The sequence below is a fragment of the Bos indicus genome, chromosome 2, assembly GCF_029378745.1.
Source record: "Bos indicus isolate NIAB-ARS_2022 breed Sahiwal x Tharparkar chromosome 2, NIAB-ARS_B.indTharparkar_mat_pri_1.0, whole genome shotgun sequence".
Lineage (NCBI taxonomy): Eukaryota > Metazoa > Chordata > Mammalia > Artiodactyla > Bovidae > Bos > Bos indicus.
In genome coordinates, this window is record NC_091761.1 from 62,716,367 (window position 1) to 62,741,304 (window position 24,938).

At 43.6% G+C, this 24,938-nt stretch overlaps 1 protein-coding gene across 3 annotated transcripts in view; it reads left to right on the plus strand.

Annotated features, from left to right (window-relative positions):
* Window positions 1–24,938, plus strand: part of TMEM163 (transmembrane protein 163) — a 331,185-nt gene that overhangs the window by 295,292 nt on the left and 10,955 nt on the right. The gene's annotated exons all lie outside the window — the stretch shown is intronic.

A 24,938-nucleotide genomic window follows, 5' to 3' on the forward strand; every position in this document is an offset into this window, starting at 1 on the left:
GAAAGTAAAACAGAACATTTAGGTATTTAGGTGAAATTTATTAGATTTGGCAGTAAAAGTTTGCACCATAAAATAAAATAATTGAAAACTGGTCTTTTATAAAAGTAAGAAACCTTTGCTATGACACCATTTATGACAAGACTGCACAGACAGCATACACACATCAGAAAGGAGACTTGTCTCCAGAACACGTAAAGAACCGTTTAATAAGAAGACCCAACATTCATGTACGGATGTGAGAGTTGGACTGTAAAGAAGGCTGAGCACCAAAGAATTGATGCCTTGCAACTGTGGTGCTGGAGGGAGAAGACTCTTGAGAGTCCAAAGGACTTTGTTGGCAAAGTACAAGGATCAAACCGGTCGATCCTAAAGGAAATCAGCCCTGAATATTCATTGGAGAGACTGGTGCTGAAGCTCCAATACTTTGGCCACCTGATGCAAAGAGCTGACTCGCTGGAAAAGATCCTGATACTAGAAAAGATTGAGGGCAAAGAGGAGAAGGGGGTGACAGAGGATGAGATGGTTGGATGGTTGACTCAATGTACATGAGTTTGAGCAAGCTCGGGGAGATAGTGAAGGACAGGGAAGCCTGGCATACTGCAGTTCATGTGGTTGCAAAGAGTTGGACATGACTTAGCGACTGAACAACAACAAGAAGAAGACAAACAATCTGATAAGAGAACAGGCATAAGATTTACAGATGGTTCCTAGGAGAAGAGATAAATGAAGAGCCAATAAGCATATGAAAAATTGCTCAATATTATTAATCTCCATGGAATTACAAATTAAAACCACCATAAGATACCACTACATACCCATTTGAATGTCTAAACTTGAAAAAAACGAAAATATGTGGACCATTTACAGCTCTCATATGTTGATGATGAGAGGATAAAATGGTTCATGTACTTTGGAAAAGAGTTCAGAGGTTTGTTAAAACATAAACATCCATTTACAATATGACCTAGCCATTCCTTCCCTAGATATTTACCCAAGAGAAATGAACATATACATTTGTAGAAAGACCCTCAAACAAATGTTTATTGCCTTTGGATTTCTAATATCAAAACCTAAAACTAATCCAAATGTGTATGAATAGGTGAAAAGGTGGTGTATCCATACAGTGGAGCACTACTCCGCAATAAAAAAGGCACTGCTGACTCATACAACATGGATGAAACTCAGAATAATTAAGGTGGGTTCCAGATGCAAAGCCAAAAGAAATACATTAATAGTGTACAGGCATAGCTTGGAGATTCTGTGGATTTCATTCTATACCATTGCAAAATATTGCAATAAAGGAAGTCATGTAAATTTTTAGATTTCCGAGTACATAAAAAGTTACATTTACACTATACTGTATGCAAGTGTGCAGTAACATTATATCCAAATATATACATATATACCTTAATTTTAAAAGTAGTTTATTGCTAAAGACACTAACCATCATCTTTAGCCTTCATTCAGTTGTAGGTATCATCAAACATTATGGATCACAGATCACCACGACAAATATAATAATAATAAAAAAAGCTTGAAACAGTGTGAGAATTACCGAAATGTGACAGAGACACAAAGTGAGCAAATGTAATTGGAAAAATGGCACTGACAGGCTTGCTCAATGCATGGTTGCCACAAGCCCTCAGTTTATAATAAATACAGTATCTGTAAAGCACAGTAAAAGGAGATATGCCTGCATCATTCCACTTATATAAATTTTTAGATGCAATCCTAGTAGCCAAGACATGGAAAAAAGCTAAATGTCCATCAACAAATAAATGGATAAAGAGGATGTGGTATATACACAATGGAATATTACTCAGCCATTAAAGAGGAATGAAAAAATGCCATTTGCAGCAACAGGATGGACCTAGAGATTATCATACAAAGTGAAGTAAGTAATAAGGAGAAAAACAAATGCCGTATGATATCACTTATATGTGGAATCTAAAATGCGACACAAGTGAACTTATCTATGAAGCAGACTCACAGACAGAGAGAACAGGCTTGTGTTTACCAGAGGGGGCGGGGGGCTGGGACGGGAAGGACTGGGAGTTTGAGATTAGCAGATGCAAGCTATTATATATAGAATGGATAAACAACAAGGTCCTACTTGGCGCAGGGAGCTATATTCCATGCCCTGTGATAAACCATAATGGAAAAGAATGTGAAAAATGTATATATAGTATAACTGAATCACTTTGCTGTACAGCAGAAATTAGCACATTGCAAATCAACTATACATCAATAAAATAAATTCTAGGTGCAATCTAATCTATAGGACAGAAGGCAGATGGTGGTTGCCAGAGGATGGTGTTAGAAGCGGGAGGGATTATTAAAGAGTCATAAGGAAGCTTTTGGGGGTGATGGGAAATAGCCTCTTGCTTTTGGTGATGGTTTCACGGGCATAAAGATATGTCAACACTGATCAAGCTGTCGCTTTAAATATATACAGTGCAAGTACATCCAGATGACACGTTTGAACACAAGTGACCTCACATTGCCACACCAGATAGGAATCCTGCTCAGATCTAACAGGATAAATATCTTAAGTTGCTATGAAGTGAGAGTTTAGTTTCCTGACTGTAACCCATACCTGGAATACAGACAGCACTGCTAAAATTTATCCTGTAAACAGTCAATGCTATGAAGACAAAATAAATGATAAAAGAGGAAAGTGCAAATAGTAGGCTAAATGTAACAGCTGTCATCAGAGGTAGCTAGTGAGAGGAGCTTTTGCTGAAAATGACTGATCTCATGTAGTTGCCAGAAACACCCCTGAAGGGCCTGCTGGTGGCCAGTCTCCTGAGTGAGAGTATTAACCATTTTAAACCTGAAAATGTGGGTGGTCTGTCTTGTCAGTTCCTTGCATGCAGTGCGATTTGTTTTTCAGTTCAGGTGTTACCTAGGAAATCGCTCTGAGGATCTCTTATTGTTCTCTCTTCCTTGCTGTGTAAGCCTTGGATTTTAATCAGAATGTGATGTCTGTGAGCAGTCTGCCATGTTGCTCTATTCAGTTACACCTCTTTGTGCTTTGTTTTGTAAAAGCACTTTTTAGCTTGAGGTTCATTAGACCTTCACAGGATTTCCGAAGTGGGCAGAGATACCACCATTTTATAACAAGGAAACAGATCTTCAGATAAAAAAATTAAAATGACTGTGTAGTAGCCAGTGTCAGAGACACACACGGCAAACCAGGACCTGGACTGGTTGGGGGCTCTTTCTCGTCCATGGATTGCCTCCTGAATACTACGGAGTTTGAGACCCAAAAGCAAGCTTTTCAGAAAAGCCAATACAGCTGACTTGCTTTCCAGGCTGAGAACAGGCAGCCCACAGACTCCTCATAGGAGATTCTGAATCAGCTCCATGTCTAGGGTTTCCCACACCCAACTCAATGGGCGTGAACTCTGTCCACGCCTGCCATCTTCCCTGCGGCCTTGAAGACCCCAAGATGACATGTGCTATGAAAACCTGTCTGGGGGCTTCTGGGTTATGGTAACAAAAATGGAGAAGAGAAAGGAAGGGAAAGAGAAAGGAAGGGAAGGAGAAAGGGAAATGTGCCCATTCTTCATCTCCTGGAAATATCTGTATATTTAAAGGTACGGGTATTTATCAAAGGAGGATGTTGCAGGGTCAAGGTTGAATACATCGCTATTTAGATGCATCTGCATTTGACCTCCGAAAGTTTATCTCTTGTACTTGTTTTCCCAACTAGAATGAGAGAATTTATCACACTAACTTAGCACTTCCTTTTCTTTGAGAGATTTTGAGAGTGCTTTTATCTTTGCAAGAATAACATTTTTTTCGAAAGTGGTTTAACATTTTAAGGTAATTAGTTTTTTCATTCACTTCCCTAAGTATAGCATGTACAGTCCTCATAACATTTCTGATTTTCTGTTTATGGTTTAGCTAATGGAGAGAATCATACTGAATGCCTTTTTATTTCTCAAGCTTTGGCTGAAGTACGCCTGCGTGTCTGGTGCACACAACACATCCCAGTACAGCAGAGCCATGGGGACCACGTTTCCACGGTGACAAGAGCACCTCCTGTAAATTACTTGTGCTCCATTCTCCCATCACATGAGCAGTGCTGGTACTTTGGAATAGTCTGCCTGTGACTGGAATGTATTTGGTGACAAAGCCACACATTACTGGGTTGTTAAGGAAACATTTGATACTGGGAAATATTAGGTTGGACAGAAAGTTTGTTCAAGTTTTCCCAAACATGTCAAACTCTTTTGCCAACCCAATAGTTTGGGCACATTGGGTAAAAATTCTTCTTAAATAATCCTGTTGAAAGTGGGCTCTCATCATCTGAGCCTCCATGGACTCAATATATAGGACCTTTACTCTAAACGTTATGGGAAAACTCAAACTTTTTGGCCAGCTCAATAGTTTGGGCACATTGGGTAAAAATTCATTAAATAATCCAGTTGAAAGTGGGCTCTCTCATCATCTGAGCCTCCATAGACTCAATATAGGACCTTTAAAGAACTTTCTGAACAGAGATACAGCATGAGAACTGAGCTGACTGTGGGCGCTCGTGAAGGTCAGCTGCTATAGGAGGGACCCTGGACCTTCTCCTTTGTTTCTGTACAGTGGCTGTTCACAGAGGGAGGCTGTGTGCAGAGACTGTTACAAGAGGAAACAGCTGAGTTAAGGCTCTCACTGTTGAGAGCTGTGGTCATCCATGGCCCCCTTCTGCTAGTGAGAAGCAGCATTGGTGACCGTGTTGCACTAGGCTCTGCCTGCTGTCCTTCTGTTTTACCGAACCCTCCCCATCTCCATTTGCTGCTGCTACTGCTGCTAAGTCGCTTCAGTTGTGTCCAACTCTGTGCGACCCCATAGACGGCAGCCCACCAGGCTGCCCTGTCCCTGGGATTCTCCAGGCAAGAACACTGGAGTGGGTTGCCATTTCCTTCTCCAATGCATGAAAGTGAAAAGTGAAAGTGAAGTCGCTCAGTCGTGTCTGACTCTAGCGACCCCATGGACTGCAGCCCACCAGGCTCCTCCGTCCATGGGATTTTCCAGGCAAAAGTACTGAAGTGGGGTGCCATTGCTTTCTCCGCCCATCTCCATTTGGCATTATCCAAATACCACCCCACTCCAATATAGGCGCCCTGCTCCCATGACACCTCCTGTTGATTGCTGGGCACACCATAGTGTAATTTCCTGTCTACTTGTCTCCTTGAGAAGACTGTCGGCTCTTTGATGACTTAGCCTTGCATGTAGCAGAAACTCAGTAAATGGGCTGCATGCATGAGGCTATTGTCCCTACCAGGCAACAGGCTAGAGCCACATGTAGGAAAAGGTTGTAACTAAGAGGAGCTTATCTCTCAAGGAAATCCAAGCAGAGATTACCTGGGACCTTGCTCTGGACACTTACTGACCTTCTGTGAAAGCAACTCTGCTTGCAAAGCTGGCTTGTCTCAAACCCCCGCCCCCGCCATCCATTTATATCCTAGAGTTTTCTGTGCTGTGGTGCTAGAGATGTGTGTGAAAAGGTGATACAAGGGTGAGGCACTCCATATCTCTGGTTCCTTTAGGCCATTGATGATGTTAATTGCCCCTCATATAGATTCATGCACCTCTCTCCCATTGGTGGACACTGGGTAATTTCCAGCTTTGTCACTGTATCAAAGCTGTTAGAATGAACCTTGTTGTACTATCATGGTACTATGTAGTATGGGCAGATGGTGTTTATTTTTTCTTTCTTTTAAAAAAATTTTTTTATTAAAGTGTAGTTGATCTACAATGTTGTGTTAATTTCAGGTATACAGCAAAGTGAATCAGTTATACATATACATATATCAGTTACACATATACATATGTCCAACTCATTTTTAGGTTCTTTTCGCGTATAGATCATTACAGTGTGTTGAGTAGAGTTCCCTGTGCTATACAGGAGGGCCTTATTAGTTATGTTTTATATATAGTAATGTGTATATGTCAATCCCAATTCCCAATTTATTCTTCTCCCACTGTTACCCCCGGTAACCATAAATTTACCTTCCATAATATATCTGTAACTCTATTTCTGTTTTGCAAATCCATTTGTATCTTTAAAAAAAATTAGAGTATAATTGCTTTACAATGTTATGTTGGTTTCTGCTATACACCATAGTAAATCAGCTGTAAGTATGTATATCCCCTCCTTCTTGAATCTCCCTCTTACTCCCCCATCCAAAGACACTAGCCTGCCCCTCTAGGTCATCACAGAGTGCCGAGCTGAGCCCCCTGTGCTATACAGCAGCTCCCCACTAGCATCTGTGTTACACATGGACTGAGTGACTCGACTGAACTGAACTGAGTGTGTATACGTCAGTGCTGCTCTCCCAGTTCATCCCGCCCTCCTCTCCCCGACTGTGTCCACCTGTCCATTCTCTTAAGTCTGCATTTATATTCCTGCCCTGCAAATAGGTTCCAGATGGTGTTTTTGAGAACAGTGTTTTGGAGAGGAGTTTTTGGATAGTAGAGGACGTGTGTGTGTTTTAATAGGTACTGCCAACTTGCCCTTGAGTGTGGCTGCGCCAGTTTACATTCTCAACTGTCACTGTATTTGATAACCTTCACACTTCCCAGTTTTCCAGTCTAATGAGAGAAAAATGATACTCATTTTAGTCTGCTTTCCCTTGATTATTGGTGAAATCAATTATACATTAAAAAATATATTTATTGTCTGTTTCCTCTTTTATAAACTGCTACTTTGCCCATTTTTCTGTTGTTGTCTTTTTCTTATTCATTCTTAGGAGTTATTCATATGTTCTGTGTACCAGTCTTATTGTATACAAGTTGCAATTGTATACAATTTTAGACGTAACCCTTTTCCCTCATCTTGCCTTTTAAGTGTCATGAAATTTACCAGTCTTTTCCTCTGTGGGATTGTGGTGGTTGTGTTTTGCTGGAGAAGGTAGGGGGTTAAGAATGCTTTTACTCCTGTGAATTAGATAATAATAATGCGTGAATGTGAATAAATGAATAAATCCATCCATGAGTTTATGCATAATCCTCCAATAATAGAAACTGAGAGTCTGCATTAGGTTTTATTAGGGTAAACAGTTATTTCTCATTCCTGCTCTTTCCATTTATATGAAAGAATCTTCTTTTAAAATAATCTTGGCCTGTCTCTACCCCAGGGAAGAAGTGGCTTTCTTGTCTGATCCGTGTATTAGGGAGACGGGCCTCTCTCTATCTCTATTTGAGATCTGCAGTTCTGCAGACAGCACAAGTTCTCTTAACCTTTGCTCATTTGATGCAGAGGCTCTTCCTCCACTGGGATGCACGTGTGCTCACCGTGTCCAACTCTTAGCCACCCGATGGACTATGGCCCATCAAGCTCCTCTGCCCGTGGGATTTCCCAGGCAAGAATATTGGAGTGGGTTGCCATTTCCTTCTCCAGGGGATCTTTCTGACCTGGGATTGAACTCGCATCTCCTGCATTGCAGATGGATGCTTTGCTGAGGACCTGTGCTTTTCTTGTCTGAATAATTATGGAGCTCAGATTTGAAAACCAGTTTGGCACACATCTAAGCCATGTTCTCCAACATCATCTTTAATGGTAATAAAGCTTACATTTTGGTTTAGAAAGAAAAATACATTACTGCCCGGATGCTGTAAAGATACCTTTACCTTATTTTCTTTTAATACATGTAAGAAATTAGACTTTAAAATTGGGCCTTTAGTTCATCTAGAGTTTACTTTTGTGTTTGGTATGCGTTAGATATTCAATTTTGTTGATGCACCCCGCCCCCACCTGAGGTGATTATACTGCTTTCCCAATACCATTTCAAACACCATATCCATCATATGACACATTCCCATGGGTGTGTGACTGGCTTTGAATTTCATACTTGAGGTTCAATGGATCTGTCAGTTCGTTCTGTTCTAGTGCCATACTTTTAGAATTTCTGTAATTACAGTAAGTCTTAGCATTCAGTCACCCTCTCTTCTAGGGTTTTCGAAGAGGTTTTGACTAATGTTGCATTTGTAATACTCCATATGAATTTTGAAGTCATTTTGACAAGTGGGATGAAAAATCCTTTTGGAGTATTGTGAGTTGCATTCAATTCATTAATTTTGAGAGAAATTTTCTTTTTTTAGCTATTTAACTCTCTCCTCCATTTCATCTATCTCCGTGAGGACCTTAGACCTTTTTGCTAGGGCATTACCTTTATAGTTTGTAAGTTTTGCTGCTTTATATTTATTTCATTTTCTAAATTATTACTGCATAAAAGAGGTAATGATATTTGAATATTGATTTCATTAGCCTGTAACCTTGCTGATTTTTAAAATTAGTTTCACTTTTCAGTTAATTATTTTGGCTATATAAAATGATGGTTTATTTTTTCTTTCCAGTTCTAATATTTCTCTTTTTGTCTTATGTTGTTTATTAGCCAAGATCTTTAGTACAATATTGAATGGTTTGCTGCTGATTTTGGAGCAATGGCTACATTTCTTATTTGCAAAGGATTTGTTTGTTTGTTTTTTAAATCACAAAGAAATGTGGAATTTTGAGTATCTTTTCTGTGTACTCTGAGATGTTTCTTTTCTTTAACATGTTCAGATTTTAATTAATCAGTATTCTAATATTAAGGCATCCTTGTACTTTCAAGTGAATCCTGCTTGGTCAGATATTCTTATCATTTTAGTCTATTGCTGGTTTCCACTTACTATTTCATTTAGGTATTTTGCATCTGTGTTCATAAGTGACATTGGTGTAAAGCTCCTATCCTTGTGTGTCACATATAATGAACTGAGTAAACTTTTCTTCATTTTCTGTGCTCTGGAGTACTGATTATAATGTAGGAATTACTTGTTCCTTTAGGTTTTAGTCGAGCTGATCTGCAAAACTAGGGCTGCTGCTCTTTGGAGAGACAGTGAAGGATGTCATCTGTTAAGATGGTGAACTCTGGGGCCAGGCTGCCCACGTAAATTAGCTGTGGCCCTGGGACCACTTACTTTACCTCTGGTTCCAGTTTTCTCATCTGTAAAATAAACATTAGCGTCTCTTTCATATCGTTCTAAGACTTAATTCAGTTAATAGACATAAAAAGGGTCTTAAAAACTGTTCAACAGTTAGTCTTAATGATAGGTGTCTGTGGCTTCTATTATCAGCATCATCATTATTGTTATTATTGAGGCTTTTTTCTTGCCATCTCAAATATTTTATAGTTTTTGTTTTTGGAACATTTTTCAAAATTTGTTTTTTGTAGAAAATTGCCCATTTTATCTAGGCCTTCACATTTACTGCATTAAAGTTGTTTGTATTATTCTCATATAATTTAAAGATCTCTAATTCATCAGTACTTCTGTACCCTCTTATTGCTTGTGTTTTTTGATGCTCTTTTTATCTCTGAAGCTAGCTTGCCAAAAGTTTTACCTTTAAAATAAAATCTGCTTTTGATTATGTAGATCAAGTTGATTTGCTTTCTAGTTCATTAAGCTCTCATCTTTATTTTGTTCACGCTCACTTTTGGGGGGTGATTAAGTGAATTTCATGTTTGTTTCTTTTCCTTTTTAGGTTTTGCTGTTGGCATATTGTTTTTCTTTTTCCAAACTATGGGAGAGCTTTGTTTCCAAACTATGGGAGAGACATTCATTCATTCATGTAAGGAGCTAGCAAAGCCCATTTGCCTGGAAGGCTGTTCTGCATGGCACTTTTCCACATTGTCTCTTTTAGGTGTTAAACTTTCAGATTTCAGGCTACCCTCTGCCGTGTAAACTGTGCCTAGTAAGCCCTTCTGATGTAGCCCCAGTATGTTTAAGTGTGAGGAACAACGCAGGTTCTTTAGTGGCTGATCCGCCCAATAGCTGCTCTTGGGGTAACTCTCTGATGAGAGTGTGTTACCCAGTGCCATGGTCAATTTAACGTGTCAACTGGCTGTGGGTGCATGTTAAGTTGCTTTAGTTGTGTCTGACTCTTTGTGATGCTATGGACTGTAGCCCACCAGGCCCCTCTGTCCATGGGATTCTCCAGGGAAGAATACTTGAGTGGGTTGCCATGCCCTCCTCCAAGGGAATCTTCTCAACCCAGGGATCGAACCTGTCTCTTCTTACGTCTACCTGCATTGGAATGCAGATTCTTTACCACTAGCGCCACCTGGGAAATCTATCAAAGCACAGGTTTTTAAAATATTTTATTAAATGTCTGTTAACTGATTTCCTTTATGATCTATTATATATTTTATCTTATGTTCCTAAAGTCATTTTCTCTGTTCTCGTGGGCTAGTCAACTTCCCAAGGCGGTAGGTACACTCCCTCAACTCTGTCTTTTCTGCGTGGTAACCCCTGCTTCAGCTGAGCCTGGTGAGCCCAGTGCAGAGACCCTTTATTTTGCTCTCTGCAATGAGGATGCAGTCTCTCCTGCTGGGGAGCAATGTCATCACCCTCTGGGAAGTGGGGAGGGCTGTGGGCCTCTGGAGGACATAGTGAGTCCTCCTGCTCTTGGTCTCAGATCTTTCCCGCCTTTTCTAGGAGTGCCTAGTAAGTAGCTTTGACTTTTGAGCCTTTGGGAGTTCTGACATCTTGTTTCTCTACCGCCCGCTCTGTGCTAGAGTCCACCATTCCCTGTACCTCTAAGGCAGCTACCGTTCTTCTGTTATCCCTTCTCCTGTTGGCTTTGTCCTTGTGGGTTCATGCCTTAAAAAAGAAAAAACTCCTGTGCTACCATTCAGTGGCCACAAAAGCTATGTGTTTTCAATCCACCATCTTTAACTGGAATCCCTTCTGATTTTTTAGGCATTTTCACATATATGAAGCAGTCCTATTAGCATTGTGAATTATTCCTCTGCTTTTATTTATCCAAACTTGGGATTCAGGGCCATTTCTTCAGATGAAGGGTGATAGATTTTCAATCGGATAGATAGGGGTTTGAATACTATCAGTGTCATTGACTGGTTGTGTGAACTGATCATAGGCGCATGAATTTAACCTTTCAGTTTGGAGGCTGTAGTTTCAACTGAGCAGGTATCTTCTGATGATTTAAAATAAAGTAATTTATTAAGCCTTAGGAAAAGAGTGTTGTCTCTAATGGGGATTGGTAATAATATGTGCTTATATGACTCAGAGGGTAAAGCATCTGCTTGCAATGTGGGAGACCCGAATTTGATCTCTGGGCTGGGAAGATCCCCTGGAGAAGGAAATGGCAACCCACTCCAGTGCCCTTGCTTAGAAAACCCCATGGACGGAGGAGCCTGGTAGGCTACAGGCCATGGGGTTGCAAAGAGTTGGACATAACTGAGCAGCTTCACTTTTCCTTTTTTATATGACTGTTATATAAGGAACTCTCTAGTCTGATCCTGGAGTGTTGATGTGACATTATTGGCATGGTATTCATACTAACAAAGGGAGCAAAAGCAGTCAGCCAGCAGATTCTGCTTCCTTTGCAGAACAGAGCTTTTCAAGGGTGGCAGAGAAGGCAATGGCACCCCACTCTAGTACTCTTGCCTGGAAAATCCCATGGATGGAAGAGCCTGGTAGGCTGCAGTCCATGGGGTTGCTAAGAGTTGGACACAACTGAGCGACTTCACTTTCACTTTTCATTTTCATGCATTGGAGGAGGAAATGGCAACCCACTCCAGTGTTCTTGCCTGGAGAATCCCAGGGATGGGGGAGCCTGGTGGGCTGCTGTCTATGGGGTCGAACAGAGTCGGACACGACTGAAGCGACTTAGCAGCAGCAGCAGTGCCTCTGTCATGAGGGTTTAGCTGAGGGGATGTTAACTTGGTCCTGGTTTTAGGGAACCCCAGAGGTATTAAAATACCTGGTGATGATGGGCAGGAAGATTGTGAGCCCAGCAGGATGGCTCATCTCAGAGTCTGTGGCTTTGTCCAGGGATTAGAGTGCTTGTTCCCCAGTGAGCCTTGTGCTCCTATCTTGTATCAGAAAAGAACAATCAGGGAATTCCCCGGTGGTCCAGTGGTTATTAAGACTTGGGCTTTCACTGCTGTGGACCCGGGTTCAATCCCTAGTCAGGAAAATGAAGATCCCACAAACCACAAGGTGTGGCCCCCCAAAAAAAAGAAAGGCAAGAAAAAAAGAAAATGACAATCAGACAGATGCTTCACTTAACAGAAGCCAGGCTGCATCTGGGAGTGTAAGCCAAGCACTTCAGAGTGCCCTCTTGTCACTGAGGCAGTCATGGTGCCTCAGTCAACACTGCCTGTCTGTCCTCTCCTGCATCCTGTGACCCCGCCAAACTCAGTTTCATGATGCCCGTGGAGCCAGACATCTGCTTCCCTCCCAAGCCTTTGCAGGGACTCCACAGTCAGTTTGGCCAGTGTGGCCAGGAACTGCCAGGACTCCAGCTCCCAGTCTGTCCTGTAAGCTTGCCAGTGACCCCGACATCCACTCTCTGCAGAACCTCCTGGCTTCTAACCTGGTTATCTAAACACCAACTCTCTACCCTCCCAACATCAGAATGGCTTGATGCTAATTTAAAAATTGTGAAGTCATTTAATGTGACTCCATGGCAATTTGTCAATATAATTTAATAACCAGGGGAAATTGCAGGCTCGTGCTTGGTGTCATTTCCTCCACATCTGCCATCTTCTCTCATCGGCTGGGGTGGGGTGGGGAAGGGGGCGATGAAAAGATCTAGGGATGAGAGTGACTTTTAATTTCACCTGGGGCCATAAATCGATACACATTTCTTATTCAGCCAGCACTCGCATTTCCCTGGGTAATTCTAGAACACATGTAGTGTCAGAAGGGTTTGAAATTTGTCCTCATTATGAAAGCAAAGGACACTTTTTTTTTTGCAGACATAGCAAGTGAGCCTCCACACTCTCCCCCACCCCCAGCTGCCACACAGCTTATGAAAAGGGAGAGTGTTGGTCTCCGGGGGAATAGACAGTCTGAATTTCCAGACATGACCTCTGGTTGGTGTTAGTGGCCACAGCTCCCTGTGACCTGGCATTGCAACCAACAGTGTCACCTATGATAAGGCATAAACTGAATATAGGAGGTGACAAGTGGCACTGCAGAAAAAATGGCAGTGCTGCCAAATGTTCTTCTGTGAGCAATACCAGGAGTCAAAGTGCTTTGAGATGAGACTGTATGGGGAAATGTCGGGGGTGGCAGGGGGGCATGGAGAAACTCAGTGTCACAGTGTTAGAGACTGCTGCTGGCGGCTGGCCAGCCAGAAATGGCCCGTTTCATGTGATGGTGTGGATCTGTCAGAAGGTGAGTTGGATTTCCAGGTGTCAGTTCACACCCGCACTTCCCTGTTGACATATAGGACACTGGTGGGAGTGACGAGGGTGGGGGCCTTGCTGTTCTGGCTGCTGTCACAGTGTCGGTTACAGTGTGCTGTGTGCTGGAACTGGCCCAGTGACTGTTTAAAAAAAGTATTTATTTATTTGGCTTTGTTCAGTCTTAGCTGTGGCGTGCAGGATCTTTGTTCCCTGATGAGGGATCTTTCACTGTGGCTCATGGACTCTGTAGTTGTGATGCTCAGGCTTCGCTGTCCCGAGGCATGCGGGATCTTCCAGGACCAGGGATCCAATCCATGTCCTCTGCGTTAGCAAGTGGATTCTTAACCACTGGACCACTAGGGAAGTCTCAGTTATATTAACTTTAAATTTAAATAGTCAATATGTGTTTAAATGTGAAAAGTGCTATCAGAAAAAACAGGTTAGAATATAGGGGAGGATTATTAGTCAGGGACCATCAGAAAGCAAAGAGGAGCTTTCTTGATGAAGAGCTTCTTGATGAAGGTGAAAGAGGAAAGTGAAAAAGCTGACTTAAAACTGAGCATTCAAAAAACAGAGATCGTGGCTTTTAGTCCCATCACTTCATGGCAAATAGAGGGGAAAAAGTGGAAACAGTGACTGCTTTTATTTTCTTGGGCTCCAAAATCACTGCAGGCAGTGACTAGCCATGAAATTAAAAGAGGCTCATTCCTTGGAAGAAAGGCTGTAACAAATCTGCACAGTGTATTAAGAAGCAGAGACATCACTATTCCAACAAAGAGCCATCTAGTCAAACCTGTGGTTTTTCCACTAGTCATGTACGGATGTGCGAGTTGAACCATAAAGCAGGCTGAGTGCCGAAGAATTAATGCTTTGGAACTGTGGTGCTGGAGAAGACTCTTGAGAGTCCCTTGGACAGCAAGGAAATCAAACCAGTCAATCCTAAAGGAAATCAACCCTGAATATTCATTGGAAGGACTGAAGCTGAAGCTCCAATATTTTGGCTATCTGATGTGAAGAGCCGACTCATTAGAAAAAACCCTTATGCTGGGAAAGATTGAGGGCAAGAAGAGAAGAGGGCGACAGAGGTTAAGATGCTTGGATGGCATCACTGACTCAATGGACATGAGTTTGAGCAAACTCAGGGAGATGGTGAAGGAGAGGGTAGCCTGGTGTGCTGGAGCCCATGGGGTCACAAGAGAGTTGGACATGACTTAGTGACTAAACAACAGTCTCACCAAGAAGGTGATACGTGAGCTGTGATATGACAGAAGTAGGGGAGTGAGTAGAAACAGCACGTGCAAAAGTCCTGAGGCAGGTGCACACTCAGTGTGTTTGAGGAGCAGAGAGGAGGCTGAAGTGGCTGGAGCTGTGTGAGAGAAGGAGCAAGCGATAAAGGTGAGGGCAGAGGAGTCAGCTTCGTCCAATGGGTTTAATTTGGTTTGATTTCACTGAGATGAGCTGGAAAAGATCATCATACTATCAACAGCATCAAGTTGTCAGTATTCTTATCTACCAGGTCAGCAGGCTGTGTGTGGTGGGCAGTGCAAGGACCCTGTGTCCTCCCGGAAAAAGCTGACTGAGACCCAGATCTGGCTGACCATGGTCTCCTGAGCTAGTGTACAAGTCACGCGTCAGCACAAAGATCCTCCCCAGATCAGCTTTTATCAGCTCTGCCCTGATTGCTTTTGAATCCTAAAATTAGCCTTGTTGCTGTATTCTAGCCTGGACTTAAAGAATTATAAGGGGTTGGTGATGCCAGGCTGCTGAGAAGGAGGCAAAGAGTGCTGTCTTTGGGGAGCCACCTGCTCTTCCCAAGCCTGTTTCCCCTCCTGAAGCATGGGTTATATGACCCGTGCTTTTCCAGTTCCAACGCTCTGTATTTTTCAGACCACTTCATGTTTATACAGACAGCATGCCCTCCCTTATCGGGTGGTAGGCCAGAGTTGGGGGGCTGGTGGTGGTGATGCTGGCCAGTGTGGGGGGTACTGGAGAGGGGGTGCTGGGGAAGGAGCATGATCTCTACGGCCTGATCTCTCGGCTGAGACAGGATTAGTCTTGGCATAAATCAGAGTTTGCGGTGAAGGGTTTTTCATACTGTAGGGGTCTATCAGGTTTCTGGAATTCCTCTCTGAATGATTCATCCCACTGAGTAAAGGTGTTTCTTCTTCCATTTGGGGATCAACAAAGTTAGAACATTACAGAGTAAAGGCATTACTGGCTCTTATAAAGTATGCCCCTCAGATGGACTGACCATTATCACATGCTCTCTGGAAAGTAGAGGCCTTGTGGAGGACAGGCTGAGGGGGTGTCTTCTCCTAGGCTGGTCTGAAGTTTGGGTTGGGAGTCGTGGGTGATTGCTCAAAGAGGCAGGAGGCACTTTGCAGGTCTGGGGTAGGCCATGGGGTGGTGGGGTGGGCCTGGGGCGGCAGCCACAGTCAAGTCCTCATGTCCCACATCCCTGGCTGCAGGCAGCAGAGGGGGATGTTCAGACCCAGCTCGTGTCTGGCATCTTCGAGTGTGAGTGAGGCTGTGAGTGTCTGTCAAACCAAGATTCTTCTATGTCGCAGAATTTCAGGCTTGCCCTCACTGATGTCCTCTGTCCAGCAGTCCAGGGTCACAGTTGCTGCTCAGGAACTGGGGTGGTGTTTCTTCCCACTCTGAGGTACATTCCAGCACCCCGGTTTGATCATGAGGAAATCAGCCAGCTTAACCCTCTCCTCTCCCCACCCCCACCAACCCAGGCAAGCGTTTACCACTTAGATTTTTAAGCTTATGCTCCATACTTCCATGGAGGGTCAAGATGACAGCTATGTGGATAAATGCTTCTGCAGCTTCCATTAAAACTGCTTGTAAAAGACTTTGTTGATTATGATTTTGGTGTCTCTCTCTGCAGCATAGTAGTTCACAGCACAGATTTTTTTTTTTTTTAATTGCAATGGGTATAGCTCCTGGGGTGGATGAAAAAGGACCTTTCCACACAGCTCACAGGAGAGGGGGACAGTGAAGGAAGGTGGGGTCACAGGAGCTCAGAGAACATGGTTCCAGGGGCTCATGGAGTGGAAACATTGTCAAGAAATGCTTAATAGAGGTGCAAACACTGGAGATGAGTCTATAAAAGGAAGTTTACTCACCCAGATGGTGGAAACACATCAGTGGAGGAAATTCATGAGACTCAAAGGCAGTCCATCTGGGTACATTATTCCACCACTGACCTCTCAAGCCTCTGATCTAATCTTTATTAGATTAGATTAGATCTCTGTCCTGACAACGAACTTATGTCCTTTATAATAATGTGCATATGCTGAATTGCATAAATACTAGTAATTATTACCTCAGGATCCCTGAGATAAATTGCTTTGCTTTTTTTTAAATTAGTTTTATTGAGATGTAATGTACATACAGGAAAATTCCACTCATATATTTTGATGGGTTTTGATAGATGTTTATAATTACAGAGCTACCACCATAATGAAGGTAGAGAATATTTTTGTCACTCCAGTAAGTGCCATCGTGTACTTTCGTGGTCATCAATTAATTCCTCTTCCCAGCTACTGATCTAGCTGTCAGCATGGTTTTCCTTTTCCAGAATGTAGTAGAAATGAGTCATGAACTGTGGACTCTCTCATGTCCACTTTCTTTCATGCAGCATTTGCTTGTCAAGGCAGCTGTGTTCTTACTGAATGCACCACCAGTCCTTTTTCATTGCTGAGTACTATTCAATTGCCTGGCAATTTATCCATCAAACAGATACCCGTTTATCCACAGTTCGTTTATCCATCACTTGTTGAACATTTAAGCTGTTTCCAGTTTTTGGATGCTATGAACATGGCAGCTAAGGACAGGGGTGTGCAGATTTCTGTGTGGACTTAGGCTTCTTTTTTCTCTTGGATAAATACCAATGAGCAGAATTGTTGGGTCCTATGGGCTTCCCTGATGGCTCAGACAGTAAAGAAACTGCCTGCAGTGTGGGAGACGGGTTCAATCCCTGGTCTGGGGAAGGAGATGGCAACCCACTCTAGTATTCTTACCTAGAGAATTCCATGGACAGAGGAGCCTGGTGAGCTATAGTCCATTGTGTTGCAAAGAGTCAGACATGACTGAGAAACTAATATTAATATATGGTAAGTCTATATTTAACTTTATAAGGCCTGGCCAATCTCTTTTGCAAAGTGGCTGTACCATTTTATATTCCTCCTCACAGTCCAGGAGAGTTCCTGTTGTTTCAAATTGTACCACAATTGATATTCTTTCTCTAGTTTTACTAATTCTAATAAGCAAGTAGCAATATCTCATAGTGGTCCTGATTTACATTTCCCTGTTGACTAATGATGTTGGCTGTCTTTTCATCTGCTTATTTGCTAGTCATGTATCTTCTTGGTGAAGTGTTTGTTCAAAGCTTTTACTCATTAAAAAAAATTGAGTCATCTGTTTTCTTCTTATTGAGTTGTACATGCTCAAGTCCTTTAACAAATGTGTTTGCAAAATTTCCCCCAATCCGTGGCTTTCCTTCATTATTTTAATAGTGTCTTTCAAGGAGTAGAAGTTTTTAATCCTTTTGGTTAGAGGGAAAATGGTATCTTGGTGTAATTTTTGTTTCTTTCATGAGTGTGTTTAAGCATCTTCATATGTTTACTGCTACTGCTAAGTTGCTTCAGTCGTGTCCGACTCTGTACGACCCCATAGACGGCCTCCTACCAGGCTCCCCCGTCCCTGGGATTCTCCAGGCAAGAACACTGGAGTGGGTTGCCATTTCCTTCTCCAATGCATGAAAGTGAAAAGTGAAAGTGAAGTCGCTCAGTCCTGTCCGACTCTTAGTGACCCCATGGACTGCAGCCTACCAGGCTCCTCCGTCCATGGGATTTTCCAGGCAAGAGTACTGGAGTGGGGTGCCATTTAACATTTGCTTAATTATTGCACGTGTCTTTTGCCCATTTTCTATTAGTTTCTTGGTCTTCTTTTGGATTTCTAGATTACGGAGACTAACCCTTTGTGATAACATTTTTCCAAGTATGTATAATTTATCTTCTGCATATGTTTTAATTTTCCATGTAGTCAACTATATCAATTTTTATGCCTTTGAGATGGTTATAAAGCCCTTCACCACTACAAGGTCATAAAGAAACTTGCCAGAATGAACATGACTTATGTCGTTTTAACCTTTAATATACATTTATCGTTGGCTTCTGAGTGAGTGGTTAGTTGACTGGAACTTTTTTCACTTATTTCTATCCGTTTAGTAATGACCCAATTGTGAGAAACCACAGTGACCCGGCACTGCAACAGTGGAGACAGAATACCTAATGAGGAAATGCCTGTCTCCCTGTTTGTACAGGGTCCACAGTCAGTAATGTGAAGGATGCTTAGGCGGCCATGGTTGAGGCATCCTGGTAAGGTTTACAGCTGGGAACAAATTCAGGTCCTGCTTCCAGCTGAGTGACCTTGGGCAGGTCCTCTCACTGCTGTGCATCTGTCGCTCCACCTTTCAGATGCTGCTTGACTGGGAAGTGAGGATTAAGTGGGACGTGACAGGCCCGGGTGCACTTGGAGAGAAGCCATCAGTGGTGCATACCTACTCGGGATTGCAATTTCTCTTCCTTATGTAGCATTTACCTTATGTACCAGCCGTGTCTCATCTGGCTTCCCGACTCTCAGGAAGGTTATAGTCAGAAGCATCTTAACTCAGGATGACATAACAAAATGCTGTGGACTTGGTGGCTTTTATTTCTTATGGAATTTATTTCTCATGCTTCTGGAGACTGGAACTCTGAGATCAAGTTGCCAGCAGGGTCAGTACCTGGTGAAGGATTGCTCCTTGGATTCCAAATAGTTGCCTGTGAACTGTTACCTCACCTGGCCTTTCTTCATTGTGTGTAGGCAGAGAGAAAGAGAGAGAGAGAGATTTTTTCTTCTTGTTATAAGGACACTAATACCACCATGAGGGCCCCATCCTCATCATCTGATCTACTTCTGATCACTCCCTCATCTCCGTCTCCAAATGCTATCACGGCGAAGATTAGGGCTTCCACACGATGCATTTGGGGAGGACACAAAGGCCTATAGGAGGGACCGATGCCTTGAGCAGGCTGATGACTGCTTCTCTGACATTATGCTCATGCTGACCATAGATGTGGAGGCTGGGGGAAGAGAGAAGACCCAGACGGGCTCCGGCCGGGAGACTCCCAGCAGACTTCTAGGATGTTGAAAGCTGGTTTAGGGTGAGGGCATTGGCAGGTCTGTGCCAGTCCAGTCCTCCATGAGACTGGCCACAAAGTTTATTTTGTCTGAAGCAGATCAGTGCAGCTGTGGTGGGCAAAGCCCTGTAGCTCTTGATGAAGCTTTGAGGTGGCCCCAGTCTCTGTATTCCCAGACTTGAGGAAGGCAGATGTTCTTTCAGAGCTGATCCTGGGAGCAGACTGGTTGGTGGGAATAATCCACAGACATGAAAACCCTGAGTTTGGCACATTGGCTTCTGCACTTTTAAATATATCATTTATTCTGTACCAGACCCTTTTGGAGCATTTCTGAATATCCTTATGAGGTAATATGTGAAGCTTAAGCAGGGAAGTAGAACCACTCTTAACTGGTCAGGATGGGGCTTTGTCTCAGAATGGCAGGAGGCTCTTGCTTCAGAGTCTGGGCCTTAAGTTAGCGGGGCTCCCCAACATGAGGGAAGCAGAGCAGGACTGCCAGAGACCCTGAACGAGCTGCATCTGAGTCTCAGGGTCTCAGCCTCAGGGACACGGGTGATCTGATCTGCAGAAGAAGCTTTTGACGTGAAACCACACACTGAGCACTTGGCCCAGGACTCAGAAAGGCTGGAGGAGGGGAGCGAGGGGAGCTGGCAGAGCTGAGGGCCTGATGTGGCTCTTCCGCCTCCACTAAGAGGAGCCAGTGGATCAGCAAGCTGTGCCCTGCAGCTGTCTTCAGGGACAAGGGATCACCGCATCACCTCCACTTTCCAGATCTCCTGCAGATGTCTCTGCTGGCCGAGTGTGGCTTGGAAACACCTAGCAAGGGGATTCTGGGAAACAGCTCCAGCTGATCCTTGTGGACACACTACACAGCCACCAGGGGTGGTAGACCCTTTTTTTTTTTTTTTTTTGCATTTTACAGGTGCTTACAGGGAGGGAGGTTCGGTGACTTGCCCAGAGTCACACAGTTATTAACTGAGCCTTCTGCTTGGGTGCCTTTAATTATCATATGATGCTTCTACTTTATTACATCAGGAATCCCCTGCTCTGTTCCTCCAGTATTCCAGTCCATGGAAAGCTTCTCCAAGGTAAAGGGTGGGTCCTGAGGGCTCCTTCACCCTTGTTAAGTCACCACGGACACCAACCAGTTTCTCTTATGCTTCTTTACATTGCACTGAGTGTGGTTCTCTCTAGGTAATGAAGTCCCTGTGTTTCCTGTATAGGAGTACTTACCATGCTGTGTCTGGGGCTCACCATCAGCACCTAATGTGGCTGTTTGGTGAGATAAGTTAGCTTGTGGATCATGCATCTTGTGCCGTTAACAACAATTACGACATTTAACTGCATACCAGCTGCCTGCCAGCGGCTGTGGGTATCACACTGCTCTTTGTGGAAGAGAAAATTGAGATCTGAGAGCCTCAGTTTGTTTCCCCAGGGAGAAGTGGCGTCTAGTTTGAGCAAAGATCTGCTGGTGCCTCACTGCCCTTTGTCAGCCAAGCCTGCATTCAGCAGTGAGCTCCCCAGGTGAGCAGAGCCAGGGGAGGACCAGCAAAGCCCACTGGCTCTTCTCGAGGTGCATCTGGGGGCGGGAGGGGTACGCCAAATCCCAGCTCCCTGGGGCTTGGATGGGGTGAACGCATCTTTCTCTGTCTCTGAAAAGGTAGGGATGGTTTTGTGGGCAGACTGGGTGGAACTATAAAGGTTTCAGGCAGGGGGTGAGCACAGTGAGAATTCAGCTCCTCAATCTGGGGTCTCACCGTACTTACTGTCTCAATCTCCCAGTTTAGGCTTTTTGAATCCTGTCTTCATGTGGGTCTGTGTTTGTATGTGATTCCTTATCATATTTGCATTTTTTCTTATGCATTGTTGTTGTTCAGTCGCTCAATTGTGTCCCACTCTTTGCGACCCCATGGACCTCAGCACACGAGGCTTCCCTGTCCTTCACCATCTCCCAGAGTTTGCTCAAACTCATGTCCATTGAATCAGTGATGCCATCCAACCATCTTATCCTCTGTTGCCTCCTTCTCCTCTTGCCCTCAGTCTTTCCCAGCATAAGGGTTTTTTTTTAATGAGTCGGCTCTTCACACCGCATAGCCAAAATATTGGAGCTTCAGCTTCAGCATCAGTCCTTCCAATGAATATTCAGGGTTGATTTCCTTTAGGATTGACTGGTTTGATTTCCTTGCTGTCCAAAGGACTCTCAAGAGTCTTCTCCAGCAACATAGCTCAAAAGCATCAGTTCTTTGGTGCTCAGCCTTCTTTATGGTCCAACTCTCATATCTGTACATGACTATTGGAAAACCATAGCTTTGACTCTATAGACCTTTGTTGGCAAAGTGATGTCTCTGCTTTTTAATATGCTGTCTAGGCTTGTCATAGATTTTCTTCCAAGGAGCAAGTGTCTTTTAATTTCATGGCTGCACTCTGGGTCCGCAGTGATTTTGGAGCCCAAGAAAATAAAGTTTGTAATTGTTTCCCCGTCTATTTGCTAAGAAGTGATGGGACTGGATGCCATGATCTTCATTTATTGAAACTTGAATTTTAAGTCAGCTTTTTCACTCTCTTCTTTCACCTTCATCAGGAGGCTCTTTAGTTCCTCTTCACTTTCTGTCATTAGAGAGGTTATTGATATTTCTCCCAGCAGTCTTGATTCCAGCTTGAGCTTCATCTAGCCAGGCATTTCCCATGATGTATTCTGCATAGAAGTTAAACAGGATGACATTATACAGCTTTGAGGTACTCCTTTCCCAATTTTGAACTAGTGTGCTGTTCCATGTCTGGTTCTAGTTATTGCTACCATCTTGCATAATTAATTAGACTGAGTTCCCACATGAAGAAAGCTTTGATTTGGGGAGTTGGCGGGGGATCATTCCCCAACACCACCCCTAGCCCCCTCTTATGTAACCGCCATGCACAGTCCATACACAGCAGGGACTTGGGATCTGCCAAGAGGCCAGGTTTGGCATAGTCCTTACTGATCTTTTGAGGAACTGAAACTTTAATACAGTGACTATTCTAAAAAACTGCAAAATTTGGGATAGTTTTAGATTTATGCATCAGTTACAAAGACAGGGTTTCCCTGATAACTCAGTTGGTAAAGAATCCACCTGCAATGCAGGAGACCCTTGTTCACTTCCTGGGTTGGGAGGATCCTCTGGAGAAGTGATAGGCTACCCACTCCAGTATTCTGGCCTGGAGAATTCCATGAACTGTATAGTCCATGGAGTTGCAAAGAGTTGGACACAACTGAGCGGCTTTCACTTCGCTTACAAAGACATTACAGAGAAGTCCCGTATGCCCTTCCTCCAGCCTCCCTTAATGTTACCATCTCATGCAGATAACCAAGGTGCCCTTCCTCACACCACGAGATGATGGTGATGTTGTTCAGTCACTAAGTCGTGTCCAACTCTTTGCGACCCCATGGACTGTAGCCTGCCAGGTTCCTCTGTCCATGGGATTCCCCAGGCAAGAATACTGGAGTGGGATTGCCATTTACTTCTCCAGGGGATCTTCCCAAACCAGGGATCCGACTCACATCTCCTCCATTGGCAGGCGTGTCCTTTGCCACTGAGCCACCTGGGAAGAACACTGAGATGACAGCACTGTTAACAGAACTGCAGCCTCTGCACTGAGTTCCCCAGATTTCCTGCTAATGACCTTTCCTATTTCTGTGGCATTTTATCCTCACATCTCCTTAGCCTCCAACCTGTGACGGTTTCTCAGTGGTTCCTTGTCTTTCATGATCTTGACATGTATGAAAAGTAGTACTCAGGTGTTTTATAGACCATCCTCAATACTGTTTGTTTTTTTTTCACAATTCAACTGAGGTTATGGATTTGGGGCAGGACACCCAGAGGTGTCCTTCTCACATCTCATCCTATCAGGAGGCATGTGGTAGCAGTATCATTGTGTGTGGACAGGCTCACCTTGCTCACTCGCGTGGTTTCTAGCCTATAAAGTTATGGTTGGGTGGGCCAAGAAGTTCGCTTGGGTTTCTCTTTAAAATGTTATGGAAAAACCCAAATGAACCTTCTGGCCAAACTTGTTTTTCCTCTTTTCTGTATTCTGTTAGATTTGAGTCATGAGTTGAGCTGACATGCAAAGGACCAGGGGATTAGGGTGTGCCTTTTGGGGGGATGCAGTGAAGGATTTGTGGACATATGTTAAGGCCAACTACCACTGATCAGTGTTGTGGAGGAGGTGCTTTGCAGATACCCTGTTTCCAGTGAGGTGATTTTTCAAATCACTTTACTCAGGTTTGAACCTGGGGAAGCAGGCTGTCTTCCTAGCTTTCTATTACTTGGTTATTTGAATAATAAAATGCTTAAGGAATTCTGTTCTTTAAGTATGCATGTGTGCATGCTGAGTCGTGTCCAACTCTTTGTGATCCCATGCACTATAGCTCACCAGGCTCCTCTGTCCATGGGATTTTCCAGGCAAGAATACTGGAGTGGGTTGCTATTTCCTTCTCCAGGGATCTTCCTGTCCCAGGGATTGAACTCACATCTCTTGCTTCTCCTACATTGGCAGACAGATTCTTTACTGCTGCACCACTTAGGAAACCCATTCTTCGAGTACATATGATGCTTTATCAGATTTCTGCTGGCAGTGGCATTTTCACATTGGGGGATCTGGAGCCTGCATCTCATGGGAGTGATGCCTGGGAGCCCTAAGCTGAGAGTTTTCCATGGGCCCTGCTGTCAGGCAATAGATACAGTTCTACTCGCTTTGGCATGTGACTCATTCACTTGCTTCCAAAGGTGAGCTAACAACTTAGAGGAAGTACTAAGATAACATCAACAGCAAACTATATTTTTAGATGCCTTGTCCCACCTTGAAAGCTATATTTGAACTTCCAGTTGCTTCTGTGAAGTTAAGGAAAGAATACAGCCAGAAGTAGCCATATTGATCAGCCGTAATTGACCCTGTGGCAAGTTCAGTTGGCCCTGTTCTCAAGCTGGTGGTCTACTTACTTGTTCCAAACTTTGCAATTAGCTGCTTTTTGACTTATCCTTGGAAAACTCTACATAGAAGTTACTATTGTTAGCACTTTGACCAACTCCGTTATTGATCAATGATTGCCAACCATTTTGGCAGAATAGTGGGAAGGGAAGTCTCCTACAAGAAAAGAATATGTAATGGGTTTCTGAGGTTTCTAAAGAAATATAAATCTGGATTGTGTGTTTCTGATCATCCTTTTCAGTTTCTGGTGACACAGGTAACTGAGGTATAAAAGCAAGCAATATACTCCCATCTGGTGGCAGCCTCTATTGTTCTTCAGTCACTAAGTGACTCTGCCCCCTTGTAGACTGTAGCCCACCAGCCTCCTCTGTCCACGGGATTTCCCAGGCAAGAATACCGGAGTGAGTTCCCATGCCCTCCTCCAGGGGATCTTCCCCACCCAGGGATCAAAGCCACATCTCCTTCATCGGTGAGCAGACAGTAAATACTGCTGAGCCACCAGGGAAGCTGGAGTGGCAGCAAACTCAACTGTTAATTCTGGGAGCAAAGGCCAGTGGTTTGCCGATGATCTGCTCTGGCATGAGCTGAACCA